General features: G+C 41.8%; 1 protein-coding gene across 1 annotated transcript in view; it reads left to right on the forward strand.

Annotated features, from left to right (window-relative positions):
- The first annotated feature begins 7,949 nt into the window (after positions 1 to 7,949).
- Positions 7,950 to 18,480, forward strand: part of NTN5 (netrin 5) — a 237,998-nt gene continuing 227,467 nt past the window's right edge. The window contains exon 1 of the mRNA XM_069200632.1: positions 7,950 to 8,302. The gene's annotated coding sequence lies outside the window, so the exon portion shown is untranslated. The remainder of the gene's footprint in view (positions 8,303 to 18,480) is intronic.

Raw genomic sequence — 18,480 nt, forward strand, 5'->3', positions numbered from 1 at the left:
TTTGACCTTAATTCATTCTGATAAATATCTTACATTTTTCTAAACCTGTGTGGTGTATTTTTGTGGTGTTTTCACTGTGTTATTGCATGAGTTATTGAACAAATACTCTACAAATTGCATTCTAAGTTACGCCTGACTGCTCAGTGCCAAGCTACCAGAATGTGGGCACAGGATAATTTGGATTGTGTTTTACTTACCCTGACTAGGATTAGGGTCCCTACTTGGACAAGGGTGTATACCTCTGCCAACTAGAGACCCCATTTCTAACAGTCATGCACACCACTTTAGCCTGAGATATTCTTGGATCTAAGAAATACAAATAATGCCAACATCCACCCATCCTATTAAGCCACAATCATCAGTAAACCATACTGGGCAAAAGCAAAACCCAACCTAACTTGTGCTTCAAGTCCAAAGCACATAAGAAATTGAAACAAGTGCAAAAAGTAGTACTTTATACCAAACACTAGCCACTTGCCTGTTGCTTGAGCAAAATACCTTACATTTTTCACACTTATCTAGCGAAATGAGAGGGGCCGACAGACATTAGAGCCTCATTATATAGAAACATTCTAAAACTTAAATCAGCATTATATTTACAAAGTTTCACCCAATATTCCAACATCTGCTCCTCCACCTAGTGCTAATTCTTGATTTTCCAGAAACCTAAACGTAATTTTTTTTGTGACGGTGGAATACAATGTGTATGTTTGTTAAAGGTCTAAGGGCCTAATTATGAGTTTGGCGGTCCATGGAATCCTGGCGGTCCATCTGCCGGATTATGATCCTGGAGGTCTGACCGCAAGGAGTCCGCCATTGCCTCCGGGATCAGGGATCCCGACGAATTGGTGGAGGTCAAAGTTGTAGTCAACCACAGCGGTGCTGAGTTCAGCACTGCCATGCTTATCACAACTTTGCTTTCAGCCAGACTTTTCATGGTGGGTCCCCACCATGAAAAGGCTGGCAAAAAGGCAGTCCTCAGGGTAACGGGGGCCCTGCACTGCCCACGACCACACCCCCCTGCCAACACTCTTGGAACATTATTGCAGACAGAGTGCATTCTGAAGGTGCTGTGTGCGACTGCATTGGCCTTGGCTCGCTAAGGAAGCGGCATTGGCCTTGGCTCCCTCAAGGAGCCAAGGTCAGTTTCGCTGCACTGTTTCCAGCCGGCTGACCTGCAGAAACATCGTAATACGATGTCTCAGCTGGTCAGCCCAGTGGAAACTTTGGAATATGGTGAGGCCTCCGGCTTGGCGGCCGCCTCACTGCTGCCGTATTGGAATGTAGCGGTTCAACCGCCCAACACATAATTAGGCCCTAAGTCATGTCTGTTGTATAATTTGTTGTAACTTCTAAAATTAGGTAACCTTTGATTTTTGTATGTGCAATTCTCCCTTATTCTCTGAAGTTGACTATGTTTTGTTTTCAGTTTAATTTTTTGTATTTATTTATATCTCTTTATCTTTATTAAATGCATTCTGGAAAAATACTGACACGTATTTGAACTTAGCTTTAACACAATCTACTTTGAATTAATAATAACTTATAAATTAAGTTGGAAGATGGCAGGATGGCTCAGTGACTTGAAGAGAAATCGAAAAGAAATCCTGCCTATAAACAAGCTGGTTGAGCAAGAAAGAAGGCGTGTTCCTGTTGAGTAAATGCCCTCGGAAGCTGAAATACATTTCTTAGCCACGCCGAGCTCTCCAGGTGTCAATGAGGGCCCCAATTCATTAATGATTAATTGTTAGAAATGTATCAGAATAGATGTGCTAGACCTCCACTCTTCTCTGTCCACAAAAGAGACCAGCTAACGTTTCCACAGGCTACACCCTCTACGTTCTTATGGAACCTGTTTATTTCATTGTTGGCTGCTGACTGGTATGTCTTTCGTTTCCGACAATCGCTGTACAAGCTCTCTATCAACCTTGTGGCCTATTTTCCGCTTATATAAAATCCTCTAGGTAAAATAAAAAGTAACTAAAATAAAAATAACCTAGCATACCTTGATTACGCTCCCCCTAAGTTAAATATGTATATTATTGCATGGGTAAGAAGTTCAAGTAAAGGAGTGATGAGGAAAAGAGGGGGCAAGGAGACCCGAGTAAGACGTAACGTAAGCCACTGCGGAGGGGGGTGGGGAGAATCATCCTTCAGAGGGTGGGGGCTATTCATCCTAAGGCCACTGACTATTTGTGAGATATATGAGACTCAGGAGACCCTTGCTAGTTCTACCTGGGGGTGGAGGGTCGCGTCAATTTGCATACCACCACTCATCCAGGTGTCAGGTTTTAATGCCCTGATGCGCTCATCCTAGCCTGACCTGCGATGCTGTCTGCCCAGTCTTAGAGGATAACATAGTCTGCAATGAGAGGTCAGGGGACAGCCAAAGTACTCCAACTGTACTGTAAGGCGTCTTGAGTTTACATAATTTCCCCCCTAAAGCTGCTATGTACTTGCATCCTCTGCACCCCATGCTTACATGCAGCAACATTAGGTGCATCATGCTTCCGCACCTCCTTTAAATCTCTGTTGTGCTCTTCACAAAAATGTCCAATATGGGCTAAACTACAGTAGCGCCTTGTCAACCAGACTCCAAAGGAACACAACGAGGCACTTGACCACCTTGCCAATGGTATGAAGCGCCATAGAAATAATGCAGTCAGACCACCCAGAAAGTGCTTTAAGGCTTGCAAGAAGTATGGAATGGAAAGTGCTATAGAAGTACTCATATATTACAATTTCAATACTTGGTTGCTGTTGTTTCTGCCTTAGCAGCAGTATACGGTAGCTGGGAGAATGAGGACCAAAGTAGCAAGGTAATTGTTTTGCACACAGCATGAGTTACTTCCTCACAGGCTCTCTCTCTACATGAAAAGGATGGCTGCAGTTATAGTAGAGGATGCTTTTGCCTGCAGTTTTTACAATGCTGACCAGTAGTAGCATAGCAAGGATGCCATAGGCTCTGGTGCAAGTAAGGAAGGCCCCTTTGGCTACTGTTGGGATAGAGTGAAACGGGCTCCTCAGAGCTCTGGGCTGCGGTGCAACTGCATCTGCTGCACCAGTGGTAGCTACACCCCTGATGATGACCCTACAATGGTTTTTGGGCATAAATGGACACCTGCACATCAATGTGCTCCACACATGCCTTACAATGTGTTGCAAACATGTTTCTCTTTAGCAATGTGAACCCACCCTGGTGATTAAGCTACACGTGTATATGGGCAGCATATCACTGTCCCTATATTTAAAAAACAAAACAACAATACATTAAATCACTTAAAAATGTATACAAAGGCTTCAATTGTGATACTGAAAGTATGAATACAGGTGTAGGGGAACCAAAATAAGCAGATGCACAGAGGCAAAGAATTGGAAGGATTCTTTGGACCACGACATTTTGTGCTCAACTGGCAATGATAGTGTTTCCAATGAGTGGGTAATAATGGCTTAGGCTGGGATCCATGAAGAGGTGTTAATGAGGATGTGCTGAATATACATGCCAGGCAGTAGTCAGCACATCACCCTGGAGAGCAACAAATATCACTGAGGTTGCAGAAATCATCTGAAGGCAGGGGATTGAAGGAGTGTAACCTTGGTTGATGCCTTGGTTGGGCTGTCACGGAGGACAATTACTTATTTTGATTGTCCTTTTTGACTAATGTGTCAAGGTATCTTTCCAGGCCTTTGACTTTTGACAGCAAGTGATGTGCTGGGAAGTTATGTAGTTCCTTTGACTGGACAACTGTCTAAGTAGAGCATTCTGGGTTCTGGTATTCCACAATCATCTAGTGACATTTCTCCTATGAGAAGGTCATTAGTGAGTTACACTGGGAGTAACAATGTATTTACTTTCTTTAACAGTGTCTTTATAAATTCAGCAATGATGACTGAACACTATTTGGTTACTTTGTATGTTTTTCCATAGTCTTTCCAGGGTTCTTTTATCTTTCCAGCTGTCAGTTGGCCAGCTTTATGACACAGGTAGGTAGTTGAGGAGGTCTTGAATGGCAAAAGTTGGATATGTTGAACTTTTATCGCTGTGTTGTTTGGCAGGGAGTAGATGAGTTGAAAAGTGAAAGGTCCGGTTTCTTAAAAGATCTAACAGATGCTCTATGCCACATTGGTGGCATGATATTGTGGAGGTAGATTTGAATTATGTCTTTCTCAGTCTAGGGGACATGGTACTGTGACAAGGTCATGAGGCAGGTAAAATATTTCCAGCAGTCTTTGTGGGGCTGGATCGGATTAAATTATTTTAGGCGGGAGAGAGGTATTTATATTGGACTGTGTAGGTTAGGCAAATCTGGTATTCAAAGCTTCCACTAGACAAAGGTTGAGATGTTAGTGTGAGCTTTGAGGTAAATCCCACGACAGGTTCAACAAATGTAAGACTGCATGGGGTGGTCTGCAGAGAGTAAAAATGTGAGGGGGTGAAGATTGAAGATTGAGAGCATCTGCCAGTAGGGATTTGCATTTTAAAGCAGTGTAATGAACGGTTTTCATGGATAAAGGGTTTTTCTGGACAGTGCTTAGTATTTCTCCAATCTTCTTTGTAGAAAAATTTCGGATAAGCATTTTCAAACCTAAGGTATGGGTTTGAGTAAAATTGGTGCTGCACCGTTGCAAAGACAGATTTCAGTGATGAAAAGCAGATGAGGGCTGGATTCTGATTTAAATTCATAGATGTCCAGATGCCTTTTGGTCATTGATCTTACAGGAAAGCAGGTGAGTTGATTGCACCAGTATTCGTGAATTTGCAATGGCTATGTTGGATGGTAGAAGGGAAAAAGAGCATGTTAATTTCTCAGTCTGACTCAAATAATTGGCCTGATAACTTTATAGGGTAATGGGGTGGTGGAGAATGCGTAGATGATGGAGTGGAGTAGAAGGTGTTAGAAGGACACTTATTTCTGGAGAGCGAGTGAGAGTGAGTGTTTCCATATCAATAAATTGACATGGACACACAGCATGATGGGCTTAGGGCTCATAGGGCCCTGTAAAAAGGTCCTTGTTCACTGGCAATGAAGCCATATTTAATTATCCAGTGCTTTCTACCAGTTGCTGGTGGCCTCCTGGGCAGTTGTATCATTAGTTGTTGCCTGCTCTGGTAACATGGACAAAGAGCATGATGTAGTTTGAGATGCATGAACAGACAGTATTATGTAGTTTAAAATGCATGGATACAGTGTGAGCTAATAAGGGGCAGATGATCAATGTTGGTGGTAGCACAAAGCACATGATCAATGTGAGGACTTGAATCACATTGACAGATACTGTGAGGTGGCTTGTGAAACATGGAAAGTTTCCAGTAAATTAAACGCTACTAGTGGACCGTAGCTTTCATTGTGTCACCCACTACAGTAACACTGTAAACCATGTCTCCGGCCTGCTCCCGCAGACTTCAAGGAAGTTTTAAACTGCCATTTCAACCTGGAAAATAAGCCTTTTGCAAGGTCTAAGCCTTCCTTTTTTAATACTTAGGAGTCACCCTTACTCATTACCTTTGTACCCCTATGCAGACTGGAGTCAAACCCAGGAAAGGGGGAAGGTTAGACAATGAAGGCATCCCCCACCCACTGGCTGGTGCTGAATATAACAATAGCCCCTTCAGAAATGCTCATCACAACACTCCTGGACTTGGGGAAGATTCGGAAGAAGGACTGCCCTGCTGGCAGAAGAAAGATGACTGGACCTGCTAGCTGTGAATTGAGGCTTCACAGAAGTGACTCCACGGGTCAGCTGACTGACCTCCTATCTGAGCTACAGGAGCACTATAAGCTTCCAGAGGTCTCCCTGCAACTGCCCAGCTGATCAGAACCAACTGGACCTGCTTAAGCCATGATGCTGACCTCTGCTGGAGTGATTCCTGATCTTGAAGAGGTGCCACCCAGGCCCCATGAGAGTGTACTCCTCCTGAACTCCAGGTAAAATCCAGACATTTAGGCCGCCTCGCAAATGCAAGCGGGCTCTTTGGGCAGAGACATTACTTTCTGTGAGCCCTGCCAATGAGAAGCTCTATTGATGACCTTCTCTTTGTAATACAATGACTGTCCACATAAGCAACGACCTCTGTGTCTCCCACCATTGTGATCTCCAGCATCCATTGTGCCAAACAGTGGCCGCCTGAGCCAATCACTAATGCGAAGTTCTAGTCGCAACCTGCTCTTCACATTAACAATCTCCTCACGGCTCTCACCAACACAAAGCTCCATCTAGGCGCCTCACCTGGAATCTGAGTAGGTAAACTCATCAGGGCAGCCTGGCCACTGCATTTGCCCCACACTCTGTTGCAGACAGCCTGGACTTGAGACTTTGACCTGGTTTAGCGCAACCAGATACCCACGAGTGGCGCTTTATGCTTTTTGGCACTATTTTCACCGAATACTTTAAAATCCCTAACTCTGGTTCTACTGATTAGGTTCTTGTTTTCTTTTGGTGTCACATTATTTATTAAAATGTGCTCTATCTTTCTAAACTGGTTTGGGATTTTTCCACTGTTGTGTTTGTGCTTTATTAATGTTTGATCCCTGCATGAATATTTTACAGATTGTCTCTAAGTTAAGCCTGACTGCTTTTGTACCATGCTACCAGTGGTTTAAGCACAGCTTTATTTAGTGATTTTTGTGGTTTACCTTGACAAGGATCGTGTTTATTTATAGAGTGGGGTTCTCACCCCCCTCAACTATAACCAAAATTCTTACAAGCGCACATCCTTACTTGTGTTATTTGAGGATGCTCTCATTTGTGATAATGAACAAAAAGAAAGCTCAGTGAAACAAAATATGTGCCTAGATTCACACAATTTGGTCAAGCAGGAAAGGTCTGTTTGATTCCAAATTGTGCAGTTACACACTCTGCAGTTCAGCCACTAGATAAGAATCTCTTTCTTGCATAAGAGATTAATGCTTTGTTGTTATTTCTTGGAGGATGAGATTAGGGATTTGGCTGAGAGGCAGAATCCACATGTTATTGCTTGATGGTTTTACATACTGCAAACATTGCCCAAGGACATAAGAGTGCTTGACAACAGATACAGAGTAATTTACAACTTTTTGTTTTTGGGAAGAAGGAGATATGCCAGGATTCGCAGGATGCTTAGCTGAATCTGGATTCAAACTTCGTTCCTCATGTTGCATGGTAGACAGCTGTAGACCTCATGTGAAAGCTCAACTCTTGGGCTCGAGGTTCCAAGAGGACCTCGAGCTGAGCCAGGCCTGGCTTCTGACACGAGACTCTCATTTGCATAACAAATTATTACTTCTGAAGTCCCAACTTCTCACCTTCTATGAGCACTTAGTTCGAAGTACTTAGACGTGATTCAGCTGTGCAAAGACTTAGTTTATTGTCATTATACTAGGGCTCCTCTGGTGTTAGGGTTTTTAATCTTTAGTTTCGCAAACACCAATCTATCTGTCTACTTACCCATCACTGTCTCCCTCTATTTATCAATCCATGCACCCACCTCTCACTCTCTTTCATCCACCCATCTGTTTACCCGTATCCATATTAATGAACGTGGGTGTATCATTCTTTTGTGCGCAGTGAACTTGATTTCGGAAAGCCTAATACACACGCTATTAAGATTGCTTTGCAGAGATCTGCGCATGACTGCACAGGGCTAGGCGGAATGCTGTTCACATCATCTTAAACATTCATCTTTCCAATGTCGGCAGATTTTTCAGGGCTCCTCAGTGAATAATAGAAACGCTAAATAAATGTGTTTTCTGTGAAGGACTTTGGATAACAGGATGGTAGTGCAGTTGGTTTCATCCCGCGTGGCAGCAGCTATCCTTGCCCGCGCGGGCTTTGGCTGACGTCAGCTCTGCACGGCAGGCAGCACCTCTCAGGTTTTCCCCATCTGCCTCTCTCCCTCACACACATGTTCTGCCCCGCCCCCTGGCACGTCATCGCTCACTCTGCAGACCTGCACGGGACGGGCTCCTACGCTCTTCAAAACTTGTCCTGGCTGAAGACGGCATCTGCCAACACCCGCTGCAAGGGGTGCGCACTCCGGGCACAGGAAGCAGCAAAGGTTGCACTTCATCTCCGAGTTTTACATCAAATGGACACTTTTTAAAAACTCAAATACCAAAAGGGAAAAAAATATGCATCTTTATCCGATGAGGTTCGGTGAACTTCTATAGAAATTATTTAAAAGCGGTGAAAATAGGAAAACTAGCAGAGTGCCGGTTTCTGATCCGATCTTGGGATTTCGGTGACCCTCTCTGAAGGGGGCGTTAAAGGACCACCCTCCCTCGCCTCTTTGATCATCTCGCACGCCCGATTTGCTTCCAGAATGGTGAGTTTTGTGGTACACGAGAGCCTTTATTTTTAGCACGGTGTTCTCACCTTGGACGAAGCTCAGGGACTTTCCAGGCATTTTTTTAAATGTAATCTAACTTGACGCTTGCATATATTTTTTGCAAGACTGTTTCTTCGTTTCGTTTTAAATATTTTTAGAGACACGAAATAGCTATATCTGGACATCTCTTTGTCTGTTTTGCTTTATGCAGCCCCGGCATGTGGTCTTTGGACAAAGCTGACCAAACCTCTATGCCGATGTACACACTTACAGGCAGGACACAAAAGTCACTTGGTCTGACTCTAAGCAAGGGCAGCACACGTTTGCCATAGACAGGGGTTATGCTCTGAAGTAACTGAAAGGTGAGGTGCAAAACCTTTAACCAGATAAATAAATTACAGTCCCAAGATTGCCTTGATGGCTCAGCTTGACAACTCACGCAGTAATAGTCCACAGCCAGCAAGTAGTAATATGCAGGAAAGTTTTGAGATGTAGCCTCAAGTTTGCACTTAGTCTCCACTGAAATTGATTATTTGTTAGGCTTCCAGTTTTCTGTTTTTACTGATTTTTTACAGATAAATGCTGACAGAAAACAATCAATTTCCTGTCTATATGTATTTTTAAAAGCAGAAAAATACAGAAAAGTGTGCTTCTTATGAGGGATTATCCTTGTTGTCTTTCATGAATTCCAGACCAACTACTAAGCAGATAGACGCCATGGGGATTTAAAATAGGGTGACAGTTCCTTAAATAAATGCATATGTTAACATATATGTGTATGTAATGCTAATATTTACATGTCAGTGTAGTGTTTTATTATATTTGGCTGCTTAATTTGCTAAAATGGGACAGTATGAGTATGAGCGAATGTATATCAGCTAAATAAATGTGGAAATATACCATTTCACAACTTCATGTACTCTTAGAACATAAAATAAATATGGATAAATACCAATAAAATGGCAAAAAAATAAATACCAATAAATACAAACTGAAATGTTACAAAAATAAATACCATAACTCCAGGAGCCCTAATGTGTTACTTACATTTCATTGCAGACATCCTGAAAAAATAACTGAACTTTTAGTATCTGGTTCGTGAGTCAGTCCAGCCTTATTTGTAAGCAGTGGGTCTAATATCTGCTACATTAAGACATAGACAGTCTTCATTTTGACCTAAAACAGTGTTAACCCGTAAAGTAGGACCGCACAAGACTTCAGTTTATTACTGTGTAGACCAGGAATTCAGCTTTGCTGTTCACTTTCTACCCTCTATTAATATTTTCAAGCAAGAATGAGTGTGAAAGTAATAATTCCTGTCATCTTAAAGGTTTCTTTACAAAGAAACCTATAGCATATGGTGTAACACATATTAAAAACATAAATCAAAATGATGAATTTAAATTAAATGTAATCAAATAAAAACATAACTTTCATCTACAGATTCAACGTCACCCACAGTTGTAAAGGAATAACATTCCTTCTGCTTAAAAAAAATTCAAAATAAGTTATCTAAAAAAAGTGTGAAGTGATTTTATATAAACTGAAGGAAACCATTTCATACCAGCGTTAAAAAATGGGTAGTGTATTTGTGTAAAATGGTGTCTGTGCAAACTTTACTGTCCCAACCTTTCCCACTCCAGCTCGGTTTTACAGTCCAAGCTAAAGGTATTTACCGTACAAACACCATTTGTTTATTTTTTTAAGGCTAAACTTAATTTTTGTTTTTTTTACGCTTTGTAATGCTCGAGTTATTATTATTAAAATCAATTTCTCTAAATTGTACTCTCCGCGAAGTAGTCGAAATGAAGTTCAAAGAAATGAAATGAATGTTCTGGAGTCAGGGTTATGTGGTCCACCCTAACTTGATAGTAGTAGGTTGTTGTGTGTGTATATATAATTGCATACAAATTTAAATGAATCCGAGCTCCACACTAAAGTCTGAACATAGCACCAAGAGTTCAAGCAATTGGTGAATGTTGCGCTTTACAAATACACAGTAATATCAAATAACAGGGGTTTTGAACGTATTGCACATCTCCTGTTACTTCTTTGATCTCTGAACATGCACTTATTTAATTCAAGTAAATTGCAAGTTTTGAGCAGTCGAGAAGTAAAGTAGCAAAATGCATCACCCAGTAATATAGACGCATAGCAGGGAGCTAATCATGTATCACATTCCTTCGGTAATAATTCATTTTTAGGTGACACTTAAAAAGTATTCGACCTTCGGTCCAGGCAATACTAAACCATAACCCACAGCGTGTCACCTGTGAATAAGAATGTACATTTGGACATACATCTTTGTGGCAGGTGTTGATAGCAGGAGTAAACTTCCTGTCGCCTTCAGAAACTAAAAGCATCACCAGCACTTCAGAACATCCCTGAAAGGTAACTGTTTAGATAGAGAAAGGGTACATAAGGGTTAAACATGTACGATGACCTATGATGCTATCCCCAGGTACTGGGGAAGTAATAATAAATCACGTGGCTGAAGGCCAAGTGGTCAGCAGATCTTACAAAAGTCCTAATTAGCATTATCAATCCGTAAGAATCCCTCTCCTCTGCAAATGCTTGATTTTACATCCTGAAAGCTATATTTTAGCTGCGCATAGGTAGAAATCTATGATAGTGAGAAATTCATGAGAATTGACATCACTGCTGAGGATTATGGGTTTTGTGCAGTTAGAACATGGAACACATGCATGACACACAATGTGAAGCAGTGTCCTGCAGCCCAGCACTGAGTGCACCCAGGGGCTCTGGGACACAATAAGCACTATGGGTGAGGGTTAGCGATTGTGTGTCACTCGAGCTCTGACATGGCCTTGTTGGATCACATCACACAGCTTCCCATTTTGTCCTTTCTATATTGCACGAAATGATTTGTGTATTTCATTTTACGAATCACAGTTCTTTCCAAATCCATAGCTCATGAGCGTCAAACCGTTCGTGGGTTTTAAGAACAGAAGAGGTAAAATGAAAAACACAAATCATGGAATATCTGTATATTGTCGATGAAACTGGCATTCCGCGTGATTCATATGGAAGAGCGCCTATTCCCTCAGGCCACCTCTTCTAGGCTGGCAGTGTTTGATCAGTGAAAGTTTCATTCACTGAAAACATGATTCGCTTTTTACTGAGTCGTTTTAATGCTTCATTTCCGTGTTGTCTTCTGTTTTAACTCCTGTCTGTCTGTCTGTCTGTCTGTCTGTCTATCTATGAAGCCATCCAGTGGCGTAACGCAAACTAACGTGATAAGGGGCCCCTCGTCTCTAATATCGCACAAATACTCATCGACTTCGAGCTGAATGGAGGCCCTTCCAGTATGGTTGGCAGCCCCTCGTCGAAGGGTTGCCCCCCGCCCAGCCCCCCGCGCCAGAGGGGCTGCAGGGGTCTGTGTGTCCTGTATCTATCTATGTTGTTTATATAGCGCGGCCCTGCCCTCTAGGCATGTGGAGCTGTTTACACAGGGCACTGGTAGAAACAGTACATCCTGGCACACGTCGGTTCCAGGTCCATGGGTGGATGTTTATAAGAGCTGACTGCCCGGAGATGTAGGAGTCACAGCCCCCTCCCTCAAATTCACTCATTGAAGTCATAGTCACAGTGCAGATTCCTTGGAGAGGTGGTGGTCGAGAGTTCACTTACATCTATCTATCTATCTATCTATCTATCTATCTATCTATCTATCTATCTATCTATCTATCTATCTATCTATCTATCTATCTATCTATCTATCTACCTGTCTGTCCATCTATCTATCTATCTATCTATCTATCCATCTATCTATCTATCTCTGCATCTGCCAGCTATCTTTTCATCCAAAACGCTCTGAAGTGGCCAGAATGCCGCAATTAAGCACTCCAAGAAATACAAGTACGTCCAAAATAAGATACTGCGTGTGCTGTACCAAACACAAAACTTATAAAACACTGTTGGCTCGTATGCGCCGTGGAGATATGTGCTGTACCCTGGATCAACGCGGTATACGTTTTGTGCGACATCGAATGGCCAAAAATATTTGTCCTAACATTTTAAAAATCGCTGAAATTCAGTTGATTTAACTTTTATCCCAAATAAATACATAGCATATTTATGTCAAAATCGTCATCCATGCTTGAAATCTGTTTTTTTTTTAAACTTGTGTTCTCAACAGGTCAGTTGCAAACCTTGTAAAGAAATACGTAACTCACTAAAAATAGGAAACTATAGCATGTAGCACACATTTTGTATATATGGACATAACAAGAGTATAAATTACAGAATCTGGAGGGAATCCACGTACTAGGCTAGGGCAGGAGCTATGATTGCAATGCTGATGGTTATTTTCTACTTTAAAATTCCACATACAATCATTCTTAAAAACAGATCTGGTTTATACGGAATTGTTGCCTCTAAGGTAAACCCAGCTTGATTGATTTCACTTCTCCAGAGCATATTAAAACCATAATTAGGGCACATTGTGTTGTTTCCTTGAAAAAAATAATAAATACATTCTATCTGGGGGCCCTTTTGTTTTGGCCTGTCGAGTTTTTCAAATGGTATCTGTTGGGATTTTCATAGGCGGTAACAAAAGTTTACACTTTTTTGCCCCATAGATTCGGTCTCACAATTGCTCTCCTACTTTCAGATGGTCAATTTTTAAGACACAGAAAACCTGATTCTTAAAGATTAACCTATGTTCCTTGAGATTAGTGTAGAGTATCTTGGTACTTGTGAAAGAGAGTACTTAGGTACTTTTGGAAAAGAGATATCTGCCTGCATCTTGCAGACCAGAGTCATATGTACGTTGAGCAGTGTCAGTATTCTCTTCTCTTCTCTTCTCTTCTCTTCTCTTCTCTTCTCTTCTCTTCTCTTCTCTTCTCTTCTCTTCTCTCCCCTGAGTTTAGCTCGAAGGTTGAGAGAGAGTTCTGTAGTTTTCACTTTGACTTGACAACAAACACGTTTAGTTAGGTCCACATGCTCCCCATATTGTCTCCATATGAAATGCTACTCTTTTTGTGGTTTAATTTCTGCTTGCTCACATCATGTTTTAATAAATGTAGATTTTTTTTTTACTAAACCAGCTGTCCTGAACTTAAAAAGGAATGAGTCCATTTTGTGTCGTTTTTCGCTTCTTTCTGAATCATTAGTAGAACAAGCAGGTTCTTCCACAAACTTAACTCGGCCAAATTTCAGGACTTTTTTTGCACCCACCAAAAATTTACCAAAATGATTTTAACATGAAACATCACGTCTGAAAGGTGGAGCACACTGAGGGCTGCACATCTTCTGTTTCTCAAGTTGCTCTGAGTTGCAGTAACAAGTGTGGCCAATCAGACTGGGTTTGGGACAAAACTTTTCATCGTTCATTATTTTGCAAGCAACATAATAAAATACCCAGTTAGATTTTCTCCATTTTTGAACCAGTGGACTATATTATGTGCCAGTCCCACATACCCGAGTTGCAACAAGAGCAGGAACGATGGTTTAGTAAGTTAAGGACCTGCTGCTGACACCATGTATGAATTATAGATCACATTTTCGGTTTCAGGCAAGAGAAACTCAGTGTTTCATCTTCCTGAGGTCGATATGTTACGTAACATTAAAAATATCACTGATACCAACCATTATTTAATCCACTTAGATATAGAAAAAAACGTGTTATGAAGTGTTCGATATAAAATAAAAAGTATAATTAATATTGTAAAAACTGCTTCATTCATGAGTGTTGGCGATTTTCAAATAATTTTTTTGAGTGTAAAATGCTCCAGTCTGAAATGCACCGACAAATTGTCCCAAAGTACCTCTTTGTGGGTGACTCACAAAAATGTCTATCTGCAGCAACCAGAAACGTCATGTGAACTGGAATGGGCTTGTAATGTTCACAAATAACATAAAATATGTATTTTGCACCTCTTGCACGATCAGAACGGGCTCAATAACAATAACATCAGAAACATGTTGAAATAATCTCTGCATTTACATAAGTGCCCATTACCAGCAGTGGTAGTGTTCAATGTCAGGAAATACGAAAAGGCCATTTATTTCCATTTGTTCCAGTTCAGATCCAGAATTGCGCCAGGCTGGGCCCGAGGCGCCCCAGGCCAGCGTCAGCAGCTCACCTGTTTTGTTCGACCTGTAGATGTTATTCTAATATGTTGTGCGCTGTACATTGACGTGCACACCTCTTCGTTGTCCTGTCCAGGTGCCCAGGTGCTTTCTTTGAATAGGTCACAGCTCGCAAACCACTTTGGCGCTCATTACGAGTGTCCCAGTGTTGCGTGCGATAATTATCGCACCCAATAAACAAAAAAACAAAAAAACACTAACGTGATCGGAATTTATGGGGCGCGATAATATCGCCTGTTCAAGTTCTGTCCCCAAAATGGGGCATAACGTGCAGCTTTTGCTAGCCACCTCGCGAAATGCTCCAGTATTTACTGACCATTTTTCCCTTTAAAAATGTTGGGAGGTTTGTTTTGGCAAAATAGACAAGCGGTGTGTTCGTTATTGCGCCTGCTATTTACCGAGTGCGATAAACATTGCAACCCTAACAACTATGACTCCAGTACAAACAGTTATTTGGGCGCGGATCGCAATTTAGCGGCCTCGCGACTTGAGGGTCTTTGTAGTTTGTGCTTCATTCAGTCGTGCAGGTTTATGGTGCCATATACATGGCACATGGTTTGGGTTTATTTGTTCTGGCCAGAGGGCTGCTCTCTCATGCCATATCTAGCTGTTCTTCACAGTGGAAGGGGGAGCATGGGAAGGAGAGAAAGCCTCTCCTAGGCTGACATAACAAGCACATTATTTCCACTCCTTTGCATATGCAAATAAGGTTGGTTTGTGGTTCTATTTTTCCCATACTCACATAGTGGCCTGATGTACGAATTTTCCATTTGCAGAAAGTGGTTGCAAATTGGTCACCTACGTCTTGCGAATGGAAAGGATTTCTACAAACCACCCTATATACTTATAGGTCTGTTAACAAAATTCTGAATTGTAATGAGTCGCAATTTGACCTACCTCATTAGTATGAGTGAGGCACTTTGCAAATTGTGGCCTTTTATAATTGGCTAAACTCACAGGCATGGTGCCCTGATGGGGGTCAGCAGACCACCATGTCTATGATTGTTTTTCCATAAAGTATTCTTTTAAAAATAAATAAATAATAATATGCAGCAAGTTTTCCTAAAAATAAATAAATAGCGCATTTAAAAAAAACATGAAAAGTTAAGCAAATCTTTTTTTAGGAGTACTGCCTACTGTTAAAACCAATCAATCAATCAGTGAGTTCTAAAGCACGGCTAATCACCCGTAGGGTCTCAAGGTGTTGTTTGCAGGGCGTGCTGCTCAATTGAAGAGCCAGGGGCCAGATGTAGCAAAAGGTTTTACCCATTCTGTCCTTATGGGAAAATGTGTTGTACATATGGCCCCCGGTCTTGAGGTCTTTCCTAAGGAGCGAAAAAAGCATGTTTTGTCAACATTTCAAAGCGAATAGCTTACCAGCAATTTTGAACTGGTGGCAAAATATTAGTTTTAAAACCGGATTTAGGTCTCAAAACATGAATACATCTCTTAAGGAATCAGTATGTGGAATTGATGCCATTAGCATGGTTCGTCTAAGTAGCGATTCCTTAATGTTTACTTGATCCAGTTATCATTAATTGGATTTAATACATTGCAAAAAGTGTTTTGTGACTGTTAAAATCAGGCCCACAGTCTGAGAAGCTGCACACTCCTTTCATACTTTTTTCAATTTCTGAATTATGCTCAGTTTGCGCATTAGCTCTCTGTGAGTCTCAAGAAACACACATGCATGTGCATTAAAATAGGAATCTTCGTGAATTTGTTGCGCATTTCTTGCTCTATACTATTGCTCAAACTCACAAATCTGATCAGTGGGAGGAAAGGCTGATTTTATGTCCACCACACTTAGATTCGGCCGCGCACTGTTACTTGACATTTTATTGTGTTGGGCAACAGCACTTGCCAAATCATATCAGGTGACAGAAGCAGACACTGGGGAGAGATTTGTCAATGTTTGCTGATTTGCATTGAAAGAATGGACTTTTAACTGCGTGAAACTAAGAAAATCATACAGCTAAGTAAAAAAATAGCGAGTAAGTGAGTGAAGTTCACAAAAAAATTAGAGTTACCACCACGAATGGTGCAGCATTTGTACTTTCAACGCTAAGGACTATTTTTACAATACAATTTGGGGTTTGCAGACAGTCTGGGGTACGTTTGCAGGGTTTGATGTTGCGAGTGAGCATGGTATTTATGCTAATTATTTTTGGTATATTGCTGGGCGCCTCCTCAGGGGACATTGGGTGTAGTCTTAGAGTTGGCTCTTTCATTGCATGTACCTGCTACGGATTGACTATTCTAGTGGCTGCTACCATGGGCACAGGGTGGCTTGAACACTAAGTATTCTCTAGCACCTGTGGCAGTGAGGGGTCCCTGAGTGGGCATCTACAGATTGGAGTGCTCCTAGAGGTAATCGCACCAGTGTGGACACTGTCTGGCTATGCACAGATGGCATCAACATACCTCTCAAGACTGACACACTACATTATGTTTATTTCTGCGCGAGGCCTCTTTGGACCACAGAAATCATGTCTGATAGCGAAGCTAAGATCGATGCAGAATGTTATCTTATGTAATTTGTGTCGGGGTTAGTGGTGAGTGTAGCAAATGTATTATTATCGGCTGATGCTTACATACTCTACAGTGGCTCTGCTGTGTGTAAGCGATAAATCTAATGTTGACTAGATGTGGGAGCAGTTAGAATCAGTGGCGTAGCGTGGGTTGTCAGCACCCGGGGCAAGGCAAGTAATTTGCGCCCCCTAACCCGGGGCAAGGCAAGTAATTTGCGCCCCCTAACCTGTGGATTTAGTCTCTTTCAAGATGTTGCGCCCGGTGCCGCCGGCCCCCCCTGCACCTCCCACGCTACGCCACTGGTTAGAATATCCATCCGGCACTATCCCAACTGTGGCCTGGAAAGGCTGCTTTGGGATTTCTTACACCAGTGAATTCGCAAATAAGCAGTGGTCCCTTTAGTGCTGTGCATGCAGTTCAGGTCTGCTACGTGTCCTACTGGTCATGCATTTCAGGCCTAAAATATCATATGTGTGCTTTCTGTTCCTAAGCGCCCTAGGAATATTGGTTAAGCGCTGTAGGGCGGCATGTTTGACAGCAATGGTGAATGCTAGATCTTTCAACACTGGTTACAATTCTTCCAATCGTGTGCTTTAAAGGGGGCACTACTATCCTCATCCCACTTACCAGTCCACAAGATGGGCAATAACCGGAATACTTGCCGTCCGCAACTGGTGTGATTGAGGCTCATGACTTCGGACTTTGGTAAGGTCCATAAACACCACCCCACTTTAAGGTGTACTTTTCAGTTCTTGAATACTGACATCTATAGTATAAAGCCACAGGTAGAAATCAAGTTGGTATGATTCCTGTAACTTACTAGCTTAACCTTCTTGTCTATATTGATTCTTAGCTTGTAATGCACGTCAATTAATATTTTCATTAATGCAATGATACAAGTGGACTTTTGAAGACCATAAGGCCAATTCGCAAAGAAGTAACATTCCTGTACTGCTACTAAACATACTGATTAATGCCATCTTGAATTAGCCGTATAATGGTTTTTAATTTGCTAGATTGTAGGCCAGATAGATACATATTTTTCTATGTTAAATATTATAATTTTGCATTTCCAAGCTCTTGGCGTGAATAATAGCGTATATTCTTTGAGCCCAACGTATGAAGATAAATTACACTCAATGATGTAATCATTCCTAGCAGGTCGTCATGTCAGTTTGCCATGTGACAGTGCCCTGTCCAGCTTGCCCACAGCCACCCTCTGCTGACTTGGTTTGTTCTGCTGTTCTGCTCTTTTTTCCTTCTTTTCTGCTTGTTTTTCTTCTTCTTTTTCTCTCTCTTGTGCACGTTTTTCTGCACATTTGTCTCTCTCTTCTGCTAATTTTTCTGATTGTTTTACTCTCTTCTGCTCCTTCCCTCTCTTCCCAGCATTTTCATCCTCCAACCATTCCAGCCTCTCACCACCTAGCACCCCGCCCTTCCCCCAGGACCTACTTAATGGAGTCTGTAGCATGACCCCATTGAGAAGGTCCTTCTGCTTGTTTTTCTGCTTGTTTTTCCCTCTCTTTTGC

Source organism: Pleurodeles waltl, chromosome 7 (genome assembly GCF_031143425.1).
Source record: "Pleurodeles waltl isolate 20211129_DDA chromosome 7, aPleWal1.hap1.20221129, whole genome shotgun sequence".
Classification (NCBI taxonomy): Eukaryota; Metazoa; Chordata; class Amphibia; order Caudata; family Salamandridae; genus Pleurodeles; species Pleurodeles waltl.